The sequence below is a fragment of the Prosopis cineraria genome, unplaced genomic scaffold (genome assembly GCF_029017545.1).
Source record: "Prosopis cineraria cultivar Desert tree isolate PC_DT_omini unplaced genomic scaffold, ASM2901754v1 PC1, whole genome shotgun sequence".
NCBI classification, from domain to species: domain Eukaryota; kingdom Viridiplantae; phylum Streptophyta; class Magnoliopsida; order Fabales; family Fabaceae; genus Prosopis; species Prosopis cineraria.
Window position 1 is genome coordinate 26444223 of NW_026555332.1, and position 18147 is coordinate 26462369.

The following is an 18147-nucleotide window of genomic DNA, read 5'->3' on the forward strand; positions in this document are numbered from 1 at the left end:
AGTTAATAATATGAATTGGACTCATGAACCAAACCCATTTAACTCGTCAAAATGGCAAGTTGGGTTGGCTAAAAGCCGACCTTTTTAGAGATAGAACACTTATTTAACCTCCATCTTAACTTGAATTGGATAAATAGGGTGGCTCACTTTTCTTTTTTGGAAAAAAAAAATCTTCATTTTAATTTTGTTTATTTTAAGCTATGTAAATTCAAAACTCTTTCCAATGACTCTCTCTTGTCATCATATCCCTTCATGCCCCCTCCCTATTAAAATTCTCTATCATCAATATATATTAATAAATATTGTAAAATATTATTGATTGGTTAGAATCTCTATCATATTATTGGTATAGTCAACCTTAATATATTTTTAATTCTTCCATGTCATTGTTAATTTTGTTAAAAGATTTTTTTCACTTGAGAATGAGATTCATTTTTTTTTATTTTTATATATTTCTCAATTTTCCATTATGGGAGTAACGAGTCTAACCAATATATTTTCATATATTCAATTTTTAATGGCCTTTCAAATCACTTTTCCAAACCGAAGATGTCGATTCTCCCAGTCTCATTCCTCAGCTCTCGCCAGTTGTAAAGTCCGTCGTCTCTCGCTGTTCAAGGTACTCCATGCTTTTTCCTCTTCTTCTTACTAATATATATTTCTTGCGCATCGATTTGTCGATACATTGCTTAAGCTGTGATAGTAAAACCCTAGATCTGTGGTGCTTCATCTCCTTAAACGACGAGATTCTACTCAGAACAAGGTAACGATTTGTTAGAGCTTTTCCCTCAAGCAGAGAAGTATTTCAACGTTTTCTTGCCAATTAGAAATATTTGTTGTCATTTTTTTGCTGAGTTTCTCCCATGTCTCCTGTAATCAAGGGTTGGTGGAGCGAAGGTTTTGAGTATGGGCTATGGATTGGGAAGACGATGCACAAAGAAGAAGAAGAAGAATTAAAAAAAAAATTCCAATGAGTTCATAAAGAACATACCTGAAGTTCCTATTTCCGAGATACAGGGGTCAACTTATCTCCTGCTCTGGCAATCTTCGCTTCACTGTTCGTGCTACTTCATTGTTCCACTTCTTGATTCATGTATCATAACTCATGCTGATGATGCCCGTCACTTGAGTAGTCTGCAGGTATATATTTTTTCAGCTGTCTATTTTTGCAAGTATGTATCTATCTGTAAATTTTTTTTAAGGAACTAATCACTACCTGAATCATTTGCTTTATTTTTCTGTATAACCTTAAATATGCAGTCCCTACAAAATTTCAAGTTCATGACTAGCAATGCAGACATTTTATGATTTATTTTCAGTCCCCATAAGATGCAAAAGACACAGTTTTACTTCAATGAGAATTTAGGACCAGCTTACCCTAAAAGGAAGACTAGAGGATTCGTAAGCTTACTGATGAACTGTTTTGGAATCTCTTGGAACATCACCAAAATAAGGCAGCATCAAATTTTGTGTTAACGCTTCTGTTACCCCTCATTAGTAACTTTGACTGACTCAGTGGATTCTCCACAGGACATTTTGATACATACTCCAGTTACTCATTGATTTATGGGTCTGTGTATATTTTGGCTTGATTTTTGTCTTTCTTCAATTGATGTTTGGCACATGTTATCTCAAACTTGAACACAAAAATATCTTGCAAGTAGTTGCTATGACAATTTTGCAATTGTCTTCTTCTACAACTAAAGCTCCTGCTTCACTAGAATCTTGCAGGAAGTTGCTATGACAATTTTTCAATTATTAGCTATATGCACAATAATTTTGTATTAGCCAATTAAGAGAGTCTTTTGTTCATGGTAAAAAAGGTGCATGAAGAAAGTAGGACCTGTTAAAATCATTGCATAGTTTAATTTGAACCACCTCTTTATCCAATGGTAGGCTTTATATGTTGTACTTTTTCCTGTTAGTATTAACTGTCTCTTTTACTTGCACAACTTTCATTTGAACTTGTGATTTTAGTTTCTTAATCACTCTTGCCGAAGGTAAAGAGCAGAGACTTAGCCTAGCTTTTGGTCATACCTATTTTTACATCAAAATATAATAACATTCTTTTCAGGAGCAACTCATCTCTTCTTTGGCAATTAAAATTTCTGAAATCGTATGTTGGTAAGATTTTGCTGGTGCTATAAAACTCTAGAGGTTTTAATTTGTTCTACTATTATGTTGTTATTTTATTTTGATTTTAGAATCTGTTTGTTAATCTTTTAAACAGCTCATGCTTAGTCTGTGCTATTATGCACGAAACATTCTTGAATCTTTGACATTTGATATGTATCTGATGTTGCATTTAGAGATTTTATACGGACCTATGGGAACCAATATGCTTGCATTGATGAGCGTAAACTTCTTATCAATCGATCAGTTTTTAAAGATGGTGGAAAGGAAGAGAGAAAGTAGGACCCAACATCATTAGCCATGAAATGTTATTTTGTTAGGACATAATCTTGTGCATCAATTGATGAGTGGGATTCTTAAAAATTATCAATATTTGGCAAGTCAATTCTTGAAGTTCGATCTTTATTTATGCATGCTCACACATTACCCAGCTGGGACAAGTTTATGGCTTCATAGATGCTATTTTTAGTTTTATATCTTATGTTCTTCTTCCCTTCTACACCAAAAACAGTTGATCCAAGTTACTGACATCAAGTATTTTGTCCTCAACCTTAACAGTTGATATTGGCATGGAATATGTGGATGTTCAAACAATTAAAGATGTTTTTTTTTCAAGTATGATCAATTATTTTGTCACCTGTATATGGACTTTTTTTACCCCTTTTCTGTGTATGAGAAAACTGAGTTATGTTTTCATTTCCTTGTAGGATGAAAATGATGAAATTGTTTATCACAATGGAAAAGCACATATTCATACTGATGAAACTGGATTTATTTCTAAGGATTTAGTTGTGCTTTGCCCTAGAAATGTGTTTATAACAACATACTCCTATTTTTATCGGTATTACCCATGTGCTTTCTTCATAGATGACAATAATGCAAATGCTTGGAAAATTGTTCCTGTATTACTCATGCTAACTCAGATATCAGCAAAGGGGTCAGTGGCTGCATCATCTGGTTGGGAGATCTAAATGTAGAAGACAGGTTTCAGCTGCTGGGCGAGATCTATATATATATCCGATTGGCTGTTTCTGAAATATGTTTGATCCTTTATCGGTCATATGCTGATTATCTTTTGACAGCTTAACTACTTTATTTTTCTGTGCATTGATTGTTAATTTGATTAAGTGTAAAGCTAACCTTGAAGATATGCATTTGTTTTGTTCTGATCATGTGGAAATTTTTAGTAGTTGATTGTCTAATTGTCTTCTCTGTATTGAACTCCCATTTTCCATTACCCAATGATATGTTTGTGGTAGATTTAAGTTTCAAGGTTTAATATTGCCGATTAGATTTTACATCAGTTTTCTACGTTTTTGTAAATCTTATTTTATTATGTGGTGATTTCCATTTCGGCCAATAGCTTAGAGTGCTGCACTATTTATGTCATGCCTTAAAAATATAATGTGATTGGCATGAGATATATGCATAAACATACATCCAACTATAGGCAATGTGAAGCATCCTATATTGTGTTTTCAAAACATAATACATAAATTTTAGAATGTACATAAAAGGCAAGATATTCTCAAAAATTGATCTTCTAGTAAATTCAACAATGAGCTCGTCAGAGGTCAGCAGCAGGAGGTATAATGTCAACTATGTTATTTGAGGCTAAATAAAATATTTTTCAGTGAATAATATTCCAATATTTATCAATTTAAAATGATAAAATGAATAAATAACAATGATTATAAAAATTAGAGAGACAAAAATTTCACATAAAACATTTCATAAACTTTGAAATTAAGAAATTTTATATAGCATTAAATAAAATGTCAACCCTTAAATTTATAATATCAAATATCCTTGTCATTTAATCTTAAGAAGACAAATAAATATCGCCACATTTACTAATGAAATCAATGGAGTAGGTAATAACAAAATAATATAAAAATCATGTTTATGAGGACTTATTAGAATAATTAACAAACGTGGATATACAATCTATAAGGGTAAATAACCGAACACGGCTTATGTCATGAAAACAAACGTGGACACATAGTCCACAAGGGTAACCAAATGCAGACTGAACTATGAAATAAATGTGGATGTACAGTCTACAAGAATAAGTAACCAAATGCGGCTCGAAACCATGAAAAACAAACGTAAATGTTAGACCCATGAATAGCAAACGCGAGAACAAGGTTTACAAAAATCAAATTAGGTAGTCATTAACCATAGCACAATAAGGACTAATGGAACTACCATTAGCAATCAGTGTTCTGTATAAAGTTTCCTCCAAAACCATTTTTAAATATGTAAGAAAATCATTACTACTAAAATATAGTTTTCATTCTCAAAATCAAACTCGCATGAATAGTTACTACTACAAAAATAAGATTTGGTAGCATGCATTTTATAGCAATTAAAAATGAAATGCCACTAAAATGAAAGTTGAAATATATTCGGCAATAAAACAACACTGCTTATTAATTATTTTTTTATTTATAATTTTTTTAAAATAATAAGAGGTGTTGTTTCCTTTATGAAATGCCACACCTTGTTATTACTGAACAATTTTGTATGATAATATTGCAAAAATAATTTTATTTATTATGGTAATTATAATTATTACTACACTTATTAATACAATTATTATAGTAATTATTAAAAATTATTATTAATTTTAGAACATATTATAATATAAATTAAGTAGTTCATTAATAATCATTATTAATATATCACAATAATTTAAAACTAAAAATATAAAAATTATAAATATATTTTTTCAACATTTATTTCATAATAAATATAATATTTAAAATATAATTTATTTAACTAATCTTAGGTGGCGATCTTCTTGAGAAAATGCCACCTAATAATTTTTCTTTATTTAATTTAAATATTTATTACTTTTCATAATTATTTTGTAATATATATGATACTTAGTTCATATTTTATTTAATTAATATTAGGTGGCATTTCTTGAGTGAAAATGCCACCAAATTAACTTATATAAATATATATTATTTCAATAATCATTTTATAGTTTAATAGATATTTTTTTAAAAATAATTGTTGGTGTGTTTCTTACAATAGGGAACGCCACCAAAGAATTTTATTTTTTTGGTTAATTATTTTTTAAAAATATTTTTTCAGTAACTATTTTATTATAAGTATAATATTTAATAAATATTTTATTCACTTAATCTTATATGGTATTTTGAACGTGGTTTCAATTAATTTTTCTTTGATAGTTAATTCTTTTATTCTAAAATTTATTTTTTAATAAATATTTTATAATAAATATGATATTAAATAAATATTTAATAAATCTTAGTTGGCGTTTTTTGCTTGATGAAACGTCACCTAATAGTTTTCAATTAATTAATATTATTTTTTAAATATATAGTTATTAAATTTTATTTATTAAATATAAAATAATATAAAATTATTTAAATGAGAGACACTACAAAAAAAAAGACTTTTGATGGTGACTTTTAACGGCAGCAAAAAAGTCACCATCAAAGGTCTACTTTTAGAGGCGACAATAGTCGTCGCTAAAAGTTGACTTTTGGCAGCGACATTGTGTCGCCGCTAAAAATCGCCACAAGTCAATTTTTAGAGGAGACATTTAATTGTTTCCATCAAAGGCTCCCTTTTAACGATGATATTTAATTCTTGCCGCTAAAAATTACTTTTAGCGGTGACGGTTGTATTTTCATAAAAAATAATTTATGTAATTAATTTTTAGCTGTGCCAAATTATCACTGCCAAAAGTATTTTCATAAAAAATAATTTAAAAAATTTTATAATTACTTTTAACAGTGACAAACCTTCATCGCCAAAAGTATTTTTATAAAAAAATAATTAAAAAAGTAAAAGTAATTTATCTGATTACTTTGTAGTGGCAACAAATTGTCGCCGCTAAAAGTATTTCTATAAAAAATAATTTATGTAATAGCTTTTAGCGACAACAAGCCAAAAGTATTTTCATAAAAAATAATTTATGTAATTATTTTTTAGTGGCGACGAACTGTGGCTGCCAAAAGCTTTTCATAAAAAAATAATTAAAAAAATTAAAAAATAATTTATGTAATTACTTTTAGTGGCGACAAACAGTCACCGCCAAAAGTGTGTTCATTAAAAAATAATTAAAAATTTTCAAAAATAATCTTTGTAATTACTTTTAGCAGCCACAGTTTGTCACTGTCAAAAGTATTTTCATAAAAAAATTAAAAAACTAAAAAATATTTTATAAAAACTTTTAATAGCAAAATTTGTTGCCACTAAAGGTATTTATATGTAGAATGAGAAATAAATAATATTGGAATGTTAAAGTTATACATAAATATTAGAATTTTAAAGTTATATTAATGTTGTAAGATACAAATGGCATTACAGACCACTTGACACATTGCGCACTTGATACTTGACTTGGTATACAGATGGTGTCTACTTTATTTGCTGAGGTTTACTTTTCACTACCACAAGATTATTTAAATAAGATGCTCCATATTTGATGGTTATTTAAAACAAGCAACAAATAAAATAGGTAGAGACTACTTGACAATTTTTTGAATTATGAATGAAATTATGTATAAATCTATTAAAATTTGTTTATTTTAAATTGTAAAATTATTGGGAAGTATTTCCTATTAACTTAAGATTGACTCTAATAAAGAGATTTTAATGGAAGTCTAAACTAATTTAGATCGAGTCAAGACAATATTCCTTCTATTTTGATTATGAAATATCCACTTAAATTTTTAACTTGGAGTTTTTTGTGTTTAGCATCTACTTTGAGTTTATCACATGTTCACCCATTTTCTATCTCAAAGATAATAAAGAATAATTATCCAAAATGACTATTAACAAAATTTATATGATTAAGATAAATTTTTTATTAAAATATTTTTAAGATAATTGAAAATTATAGATAAAATTTATTTTTAATAAAAGATAGAGAAGCATTTAACTTGGGAGAAGATAACAGTTTAATAATTTATTTATTAATTTTTTTAAAAAAATATGGAAAAAAGTAAAAGATGTTTAACTTAAACTAATGTAATACATACTTATAAATAAATTATACACTTAATTATTTTCATTTAAAAAATAAAAATAAAAATTAAAAATGTTAAAAATGTTTATAAGAAAATTATTTAATATTTAAAAATTATTTCATTTTAAGTTCATTTTCCTAACAAAAATAATATTTTAGTAAAAAATATAATATATATACACTCAGAGAAATTATTTTAACATATTAATAAATGAATATAAAATAAAATATATATGTATATATTTTTAATAATATATTATTTGATATATGTGTATGTAGTTAAATAATATATATTTAATTTCAGATATAATAATTGCAGGTGCATTTTAGCTAAATTGGCAACAAAAGGGGACTTAAGACTTAGGAAGTGGAGGTCAAGGGCTTAAATCCTGACTTGGATATATTTCACAATGAATATGTGACATGGCATGTGGTAGCGATGTGACATGATGTGGCACAAGTTGTCAAGTAACTTGGCATAACATGGTGCACACATGGTGGGGTGATGTGGCATGTGTCGTGGCACGAGGAGGTGCATATGTGACAAGTGATGTGACATAAGGTGTTATATGATGTGGCATAAGGAGGCACTGACGTGATATGAGATGGCTTTTTTTTTTGAAAAAAAGTTGACTTTTGGCAGTGACTTTTTGCCGCCAAAGGGTCACTATCAAAAGTCTTGTCGCTAATAGTTTTTTATGGTGACAAATATAGTTGTCACCAAAAATATACCTTTAGTGGCCAAGGGTAAACTTTTGGTAGCAAAAAACTTGTCGCCGTTAAATGTATACTTTTGGCAGTGACTGTATTTGTTGCCATAAAAAACTATTAGGGACAAGACTTTTAATGGCGATCCTTTGAGGGTCAAAAGTCACTAGACTTTTGAACTTTTGTCATTACCAAAATTCATATTTTTTTTATAGTAAGAGGTGGTATTTTTAGGTAATAGAATTGCCACCTCTCTCATATATATTAAATTTTTATTAAATTAATATTATTTTTAAATATGTAGTTATTAAATTTTATTTATTAAATATAAAATAATTATTTAAATTGGCACTTTTAGGTGATGGAAACAGCACCTCTCCCTTATAGACTAATCTCTTTATAAATTATATTATTTTTTAAATATATATATATATATATATATAATAATGTCTACCGCATATTAAATATAAAAAATTACTTAAAATGAGAGAAGTGGTGTTTCCAAGTAATAGAAGCGCCACTTATATATATATATATATATTAAAATTTGATTAATTAATATTATTTTTTAAATATATGGCTATTAAATTTTATTTATTAAATATAAAATAATAAAAAATTATTTTAATGAGAGAGGTGGCGTTTCAAAGTAATAAAAATGCTACCTCACATAATATATATATATATATATTATATTTTTATTAATTAATATTAATTTAAAATATATAATTATTACTTTTTATTTATCAAATATAAAATAATAAAAAATTATTTAAATGAGAGAGGTGACATTTCCATCACCTCTCTCTTATAGATTAAGGGTGCATTTGGTTTCTTCACTTTTTACATTTAAAAAGCTATTTTTCACTTTGAAGAAGTTAAATGTTATTTGGGGATCATTTATGACATAAAACTGACTTCCCAAATGTGCTTTCCGGATGGGCTGAAACGGAAAAATTTGAAAAGCTCATATGAGTAGCTTTTAGAAAGTATGTTGAAGGAAGATGCATTATTAATGATACCTATTATTTTAAAATGACCATGATACCCCTCCCCTCATGTTTGTCTTTTTCTCCTACTCAAGCTCATGTGCATGTTTCAGAACCCATCTTCGTTCTCTCTTCTCTGTGTGTTGCTCGTCTTGTCTGCCTTGCTCCGTCGTCAGTCCACTGTCTCTCCTCCATATCTCTAGTGACTCTCGTCCTTCTCTCCTTTATCTCTCCCCCACCATCTAGTTATAGATCTGAGTCCATTCTTCCTTCCCCGAGCTCATGATCTCATTATGTTGTCCTTCCTTGCCATTCCAGTGGCCATTTTTTCGTTTGTAGCTCACGGATTGAGCTTGTTTTGGGTCTTGGTCGTCATTGCGAAGCTAACAGATGTGAAAACACCTAGGACCTGTTGAACTAAACTCGAACGCTCGAAACTAAACTCGGATGCTCTAACCCAATCTCCGATCTGCTCTTCCATCTAAAGGTATGATGTCGTCTAACCATTCTTTACTAGATCCAGAAATGGTGGTCCTCTGTTTTGGAAGAATATATGAAAATATATTGCCTGTATCTTCGATCGGTGGTCCTGTAATTTTTTCTCCAGATCGGGTTATGCTCTTTTTTTCCATTAAAGGTAGTTCTGCTCTGTTTCACCCGTTTCTTCCACTTGTATTGCTAATCTGAAACTTGAGAGCTTCTAAGAGAATCTGAACATTGAAGAAGCTAGTTTTGCTCTGTGTGTATGTTTCAAACTTTTCTTATACTTAATGAATAGGAACTGGAACATTGTGAATTTGAAAGTAGCTTGGTTCTGTTTTCAGCTCTTGCATTATTTAGTTCTGCTCTATGTATATGCTTCTAAGTTTTCTTATAATCAATGACTGATTAATTCTGGGTTTTGATCTCTTTCTTGAGAATGTATGTTTTAAAGTTTTCTTGTGCTCAATCAGTGGTGAATTATTTTGGGTTTTGATCCTTCTCTTGGAAATGTGTGATTATGTGTGTGTTTCTAAGATTTCTTGCATTCAATCAGTGTCGAATTTTGTGTGTTTATGTGTATATTTCCCTTTTTTTTTGCTCAAACCAATGTTGACTTATGGGTTTTGGTTTGGTTTCATAAATGAACATTGGATGGTTTTACTTAATTAATTAATAGTTGCTTTGTTTGCTATTAAATGTGGGTTGATATATAGGTCTAATTTATGTTAATTAATTATTGAGAATGTAATATTTCGATAGTAAATATAAGTAAAGAGAAGGCATTATGGACTACTGAAGAGATCGAACTGTTCATCAAATTAGCTCTCTAACAAGTTAAAAAAAATGAGGGTAAAGGCTTTACCTTATCAAAAGAAGGTTGGGAAGCGCTAATGCAACAGTTCAATGCTTTGAGCTCTAGAAGCTATGATAAGAAGCAGTTGAAGAACAAATAGGACAATTTGAGGAAAGACTGGAATATATGGGATAAAATGCTAAATAAAGAGACCGGCTTGGGATGGGATAGTAAAAAGAATACTGTATCAGCACTTGATGAGTAGTGGAATCAAAAGATTAAGGTATACAATTATATATGGCATGCTTATATATTTGATGCTTTATTTTGTAAATATATTGAACTCAGTTCTTGTAAATGTGCAGGAGAATCCTGAGTATAAAAAATTCACACATTAACCACTTCTATATGTACAAGAATTGACATAGTTGTTCCAGCTAGTTCCAGCACGGGGCACTTACATGTGGACACCTACGACAGATGACTCGCAAAATGTGTATAGGCCTCAACTGGATTTGACCGAAGGATCAGGAGACAGTGATGATGTAAGAAACATTATTGGAGGAGCTCTCTCAGAAATTAGGCAAGTCAACTTGAATAATGCATACAGTGGTAGTACTAATTCGAGGAGCAAGAGAAAGAGAGGTGAAAGTGGTCAAAACAAGAAGGGAAAACGTCTTGCAACTGTGATGATTGATTCAGTGAGTCGATTGGTGTCCACACAAGAGGATAGGGTGTCAACACTGAAGTCAATTCTTAATTCCATAAAGGGTGGAACAAAACCAGTTGATCAAAATGTGGTGGATGTTGCAAAGGAACTTTCTGGAATCGAGGATATTGCTTGTGATGAAGCGCTCCTTGAATAGTGTGCTGTGGCCTTGCTAGATAAGACCGCAAGGGACATGTATATTAGGCTTAGGGACAATAGAAGAGCATTAGTGGCCTATTTGAAGTGCTTGGCCAAAAAAGCAGATTAGACCAATCCTAGCTTGCCTTCTTAATGTTTAAAATCTAGCTAGTACTATTTATGTTGTTAACTTGTTTTGAAACTAACTATATTATTTGACTTTTGTTTTATGTTCTTTTAATGTCAAGTCATGAACAATGGTATAATAGTTGTTTAATTATGCTATGTAGTTTTTATGGATGAAAGTACGCAATCTCACTTATTACAATTACTTGTACATGCAAAAGACGATGAGGTTGAGGCTATTACTACAATAGTATCTAATTACTCAATAACTTTATTGAAAGAGCCTTGTAGAACCAGTTCATAATTAGGTCATGCATGGTTCAAGAAATTTTGCAAGGGCATCCTTAGTATTGTTATGACATGTTTCGCATGGAAAAAGATGTTTTTCTTCAACTTTGTGATGAACTAGTACAACATGGTTTGCGTCCAACTAGAAGAAAAGGGATTCATGAAATGGTCGATATGTTCCTAAATATTGTTAGACATGAGGTGGGGAATAGGATGGCACAAGAACGATTTTAACATTCAGTAGAGACTATTCACAGACATTTTAGAAATGTATTACATGCTTGTGAGAAGCTAGCAAAGAAATATATCCAACCAAAAGATTGCACTTTTCAAGATATTCATCCAAAAATTTTAGGTGATTCGCAATATTGGCCATTCTTTAAAGATGCCATAGGAGCAATTGATGGAATACATATCCCATACGTGGACAGTGTTGAAAAGAAGGGGAAATATATTAGAAGGAAAGGTATTCCAACACAAAATATAATAGCCACATGTGATTGGGATATGTGCTTCACTTATGTCATGGCTGGATAGGAAGGGACTAGCCATGATGCTCGTTTGTTTGACTATGCACTCACAAGGCCGGACATGAAATTTTCACATCCACCCCAAGGTATATTTCATATTTATCTAATTTAAAATAATTTTTTTAATATTTTTTGGGATCTTACAATTTTTATTTTTTTATTGATAGATAAATATTATTTGTTAGATGCCAGCTATCCAACGCCATGTGGATATTTATGTCCTTATAGATCTCATAGGTATCACCTCCCAAATTTCAAGTGTTCATCTAGATTTGCAAACAATAATGAGGTTTTCAATTATTATCATTCAAGCTTAAGGACCACGATTGAAAGGACTTTCGAGGTTTGGAAAAACAGATTCACAATCTTATGACACATGCTTAGCTATCTATTTGTGATGCAAGTTCGTATGGTTAGTGCAACAATGGTAATACGTAATTTTATTAGAAGAAAATCTGCAATTGATTTTGACTTTAGGCATTTTGAGGATGAAAATATGGTTAATACTAACGATGATAATAATGAGCATGCATTTTCATCAATAATTCCAAGTGTAATTTCAAGTGTAGCTTCTGATAGAGAGATGAATAGGGTTCGGGATTCTATTAGAGATTAGATTGTATATTATAGATTGAACCGTTAATCATGTAACCATTCAATATTAATGAATGTTTAACTATTTATTACATAATTTTTTTTCAAAATTAAATTGTATATTTTTTCTTATTATTTGACATTTTAAATTTTATTTTATTTTAAATTTATTTCACATTTTTTAAACATTGTTAATATATTATATTTGTATAATAAAAATTATAAATTATCATAAATCAATGTCCTTTTTGGTCATTAAATATTAAAAAATACATGTCAAAAGCACAAATTTTTATTAATCTAAACAACTTTCAGTTTGCCAAATTAACTTTTGAAAAAATGTATCCAAACACAAATTTCATTACAATAACTGACTTTCACTAAACTGACTTTTGCCAAATAAACTTTCATCAAACTAACTTTTGACAAACTGAAAACCAAATACACACTAATTTCTTTTTAAATTAATATAATTTTTAAAATATATATATATATATATATAAATAATTTTTACCAAATATTAAATATTAAAACAATTATTTAAATGAGAGAGATGGTGTTTTTAGGTAATATAAATGCCACCTCTCTCTTATATATTAATTTTTTTAATTAATATTATTTTTAAAATATGTAGTTATTAAATATTATTTATTAAATATAAAATAATTTTTGATTAATATTATTTTTAAAATATATAATTATTAAATATGATTTATTTAATATTAAATATTAAAAATTATTTAAATGAAAGGGGTGGTGTTTCCAAGTGATGGAAATGCCACCTCTCTCTTCAAAATTATTTTTTATTAATTAGTTTAATTTTTTTAAAAGTTATAGAGGTGGCGTTTCTTCCACGAAGAAATGCCATTGCTGTGAGTTTTAATTATTGTTAAAAATTGGGGATAGTTTATAACTTTTGTTAGAATTTTCAAACCCTAATTTTTTTTATTTTAGTCATTCTTTTAGTCTAGCTGCTCACTCTTTTCTCTTGCAATCTACAAGTTATCTATTCTCTAATTGCTAAAGGTGCTCTCATCATTTTCTCTAGCTAAGGTTGCTTGTATGAGTATACTAATAACATGTTTCTTTTTTTATTTTTATTATCTCTTTTCTACCTATCCATGTGTGTGTGTGTGTGTGTGGGGATCTTCACAATTTTGTTGTTGTTTATCTTTAGTTGACAATTTTTCTTTCCATTATTGAAGGGTTTATTCTTTTAATTTGCTAACAAGCATATATGTTGGTAAAAATAATTCTCTGGCTATAAAGCTTTATTCAGTTATGGGAAACAAACAGTGAAATTTTTAATCTTTATGCTTTCAATGATAAATGGTTTGGTTTTATTGAGTTTTAGATTTTCAAGAAGGTAGTGATGATAATCTTTGGTTATCATTAAGGAATTTTTTTTTAAACATTAGTCATAATTTTTTTTAATTTTATTGTTTATTTATTTTTGATGTAAGTATTGTTTTTTTTACAACTATATTGTGCGAACATTGTTGATAAATCTTATTATGTCTCTTAACTAATATTTAATTTATGTTTTTTCTTTATCTTTGATTTTTTATGACCTTGCCAAATTTATCATAATTTTATATAGTATGAAATTGATTATTTATTTTTGTTAATTATATGAATAAAGTTTATTGTATAAATTAATTATGTATTTACTAAGAAAATTATGTATATAAATTGATAGATATATAAGAAATTATATGTGTGTGTGTGTATTAAAAAGTGGTACTTTCTAATTTAAAAAAAAATAAAAGGAAGAAATGCTATCTATCTCCTTTTATTTTTTAAAATTAAGTAGAGAGGTGACGTTTCCTGCAAGAAATGCCACTTCTCTTCTTTTTTATTTTTTTTAAAAGTAAGTAGAGAGGTGGTGTTTCTCTCTTCCTTTTTATTTTTTAAAAGTAAGTAAAGAGGTGGCATTTTTTTGAGAGAATGTCACTGTTGTTGCTAGCTTCTTGCGGAGTTTCATAATTAATGAAACGTCATTTAAGATCTAAGATAGCATTAAATTTATAGCATTTTATAAACATCACCAAATTAAAATTTTGAATGTCATTAAAACCCATTTCTGTAGTAGTGAGTTTTAAACATTAAAACTTGCTGGAATAAAATATTTTGACTAATGTTCATGCTTGCATTTATTGAGAAATCAAAATTACCAGAGCTAATAAAAATAATTTCATCAATCTTAAAAGTGTACTTCATAAGGAAAAATACATGTGCATGCCATAATCTAATTATTCTTCACCATCACTTTATAATTTCACAAGATAAAAAAATTAAAAAAAAACCAATGCTTGACATGGTTGTTATTAAAATAATCTACAAAAAAAATATAATATTTTAAAAAAATAATTTTTTAGTAAATTAGTTGGGACATTATCTACTTACCTGATAGATTCTCAATATTCAAAATTCCCTCCTTACCCCTTCAATTAAGATTTCCTTCCTCTAAATCCCCTATTCAAAACAAAGGAGTTTTAATAAACTTGTCGAGAAGCGCGCACATACTTCATGCATATATTCAAGGTTGTACTTGATGGTCTTACTATCCCCAGTTATCATAAAGAACTTCAAGCTAAATTGTGCATTCATGAGTATCTTCTCCTGATGCCTAATCATCTATTTAAGATCAGGTTTGTGCTTGAGGTTAGACGTGAGTGGTGGCCCGTGGTTCAAGTTCGAGGTTAGTGTTTTGTTACAACATTAAAATAATCACTATTAAGAAGTATGACTACTGTTGTACCCAAATCGTGCCTTTCTCCGAAGATAAAAGATCGATAAATGTAGGAAAATGAAAGTCACTAACCAAGTATAGGAAAACCTTGGAAAACTATATAATGGAAACTGATAGTTTACGAAAAGGGTTCGGGAGTCAATTGTGTGTGGGCAAGGTGTTAGGCACCCCACGACACCCATTCATAAGGATTGTTACCCTAAGTTAATTGTGTAAAATTAATTGGCCTTTTAATAATATCTTAATTACCCTTTAATCACATGCAAAAATAAAGATTAAAAAGGAAAACATATTATTTATTTACAAAGGAGAACTTGACCTAGAAGTAAAGCTTAGGGCCTACATATCCTGTGATAGAGATCAAAATCTATGTAGTTCGAAATATTATTATTTAAGTTTTAAATTCTTTTAATTAATTTCTTTATTGAAAAGATTGATATTTTGTGTTATATTATTATATTTATTTGTTTTAAATAACAATTTGTTCCAAGAAAGTACCATTGGGTAAGAGAAAAATAATCAATATTGGAACCTGCGGTGATTTAGTTTCACTCACAGTCCACTGATTGACACTCTAAAGGCATACAGTGATTTAGTATCAATCATGGTAAACCCTAAAGGAATAAAAGGAATTTTCAAGAATAATTTTCTAGAAAATATTTTAATAAGGAAATTTTAATAGACATTTTTAGAGACCCATGATGACTTAATATCACTCATGGCATGACCCAAAATATGCCAATAAGGTTGTTATTTTTACCTGCGATGACTTAGTGTCATTCATGGCATCTCATTTGATATTTTTTTTTGGGATCCACGGTGATTTAATATCACTCATGACATAACCTAAAATATATTAAAAATTTGTTATTTTCAAGAGAATTTCTTTTGTTTGACGATTGCAATGATTTAGTATCACTCACGATGCATCAAAGTATTCAAGGTGATTTAGTATCACTTGTGAAAAATTAATAAAACAATTTAAAAACCATGCATCGCTCCTTTTATTATTGACAATACAATGAAGTAGGATGAGATCTAGGAAAAAGAAATTGTATTCCCATCCTGTTAATCTACATCATGTAAATGCATAGGTATTCTCATCAAGATTCATTATAATCAATGGCCATCAAAGGATGAAAGCAAAGTAATCTCAATGTCAATCAACGAGGGCCTTACACAAAGATAGATCCAAAAGCAATAGAGCTCAAGCATGTGGCCAGCCACTTTCAGATTTTTATTTTAAAATAATCACAACAAAGAAACAAATCATACACAACATGCAGGACCTACGTTAGCTCCACACACAATGAATTTGTATGCTACACCGTACTTTGTAGCCTTACTTGCATTCAAGCATAACCATTTCCTATTGAAAGAAGGAAAAAGTGGTGGCTAATCATTAGAGATGAAATGTTCACAGATGGGGAAAATGAACAAGAATTAATATGCGTATGATAACAACATACCTAGAGACTATTATGTGCTTTGCTTCACTGTCCCTTCGTCCATGCCTTTTTACTCCAAATTGTCCTCAATTTTCCTGTCAATTTTTTTACCATCCTCCTCTTGTGGCGTCTTTGCTATCCCTTTTATAGAGACTCAATTAGGGTTTTTTTTTCATTAATAACCCAATCAATTATAGTCATATCAAATCACTTATAAATTTCATTTGACTTTTGCTTTAATTATTTCAAATTCAAATTATAGCATTTAATTTAATGGGACCATAATTGTGGGGATTTGAAGGCCTCCAAAAAGGAAAAAAAATTTCTTTTAAATTATGAAGATATTATTTTTTTTATAAAATCCTATTTTTCCTTATTTATTTTATTCATTTAATTTACTCAATTTTATTGGGCTTTTTATTTATTTTTAATTTACATCTAGAAGCCCAGATAAAATATGGTGTTCATAAACTACCTGTAATTGTTGACTTGGTTTTTTTCCCAAATAATATAAACATGACAACACATTCTAGATTAGCAAAATACATGTAATAAATCATAAAAAATACATTAATATTAATATTAATAACAAAATTTGAAAAGTTAATTGCTTAATTTAACAATAAAGGCATGCTACCAAGTACTAATAAAGCTTGTAAGGGTTCAAATAATTTGAAAGTAAGTTTAATAATATATAATTGCATAATCCCTTCACAAAAAAGATGAAAATTTCACAATAAAGTTCAAAACATCATGTTGTCAATTTTTTCTCATTCCCTATTCTTCTTGACTCTCTTGATTGACATTGTCATTATCATCCGAAGCTACATTTGAACTCTCAATGGGCATATCAACGGGTGAAATATCTTCAGATGATTTCCTCTCATTTTCAATCACTATTTCATTATCTGCAATAAATGAACAAGTTTAGTAATATAATTTGATGAAATTTGCTTCCAATCAAGAAAGAAAAAATATACAAAAATAATCATATATTAACATCATCATGAAAACCACGCAACCAGTTACGGGTGCAAATAAAGGCTTGAAAATTATCAAGAAAAAGAGTGCTCCAGTATTTTGTAAGAACCCGTGAACCAATACTAAATGTAGACTCACTTGCAACTGTAGTGATTAGAATGCTAAGTATATCAGCTGCCATTTTTGAAAGAATTGAAAATCTACATTTATTAGTATTCCACCAATTAAGGACATACAACTCTTGATATACATGAGGTTGAAATATTGCTTCATCCAGATAAAATTCAAGCTTAGACTTGCCAACAGACATAAAATCCATACTTGTATAACTAATCCAATCCTGCATCATGCATAAATTTAAAGTAATATATGTCTTAAAAAATTAAAATAAGATTAAAAATATAAAAAAAAAACTTACATCTAAAATCCCTTAAATATTGCTTGTTTTTGTTGAAGCACTAGAAGTA

General features: G+C 28.9%; 1 long non-coding RNA gene across 2 annotated transcripts; it reads left to right on the forward strand.

The window, feature by feature from the left end:
• The first annotated feature begins 528 nt into the window (after positions 1-528).
• LOC129303241 (uncharacterized) lies at positions 529-3412 on the forward strand. 2 transcript variants are annotated; one of them, XR_008591441.1, is made up of 3 exons: positions 532-619; positions 715-763; positions 882-3412. It is a non-coding gene; the product is annotated as an uncharacterized LOC129303241 (long non-coding RNA). The 2 variants fall into 2 exon arrangements; XR_008591440.1 differs by lacking the exon at positions 715-763 and having other exon boundaries at positions 529-619.
• Positions 3413-18147: the final 14735 nt, after the last annotated feature.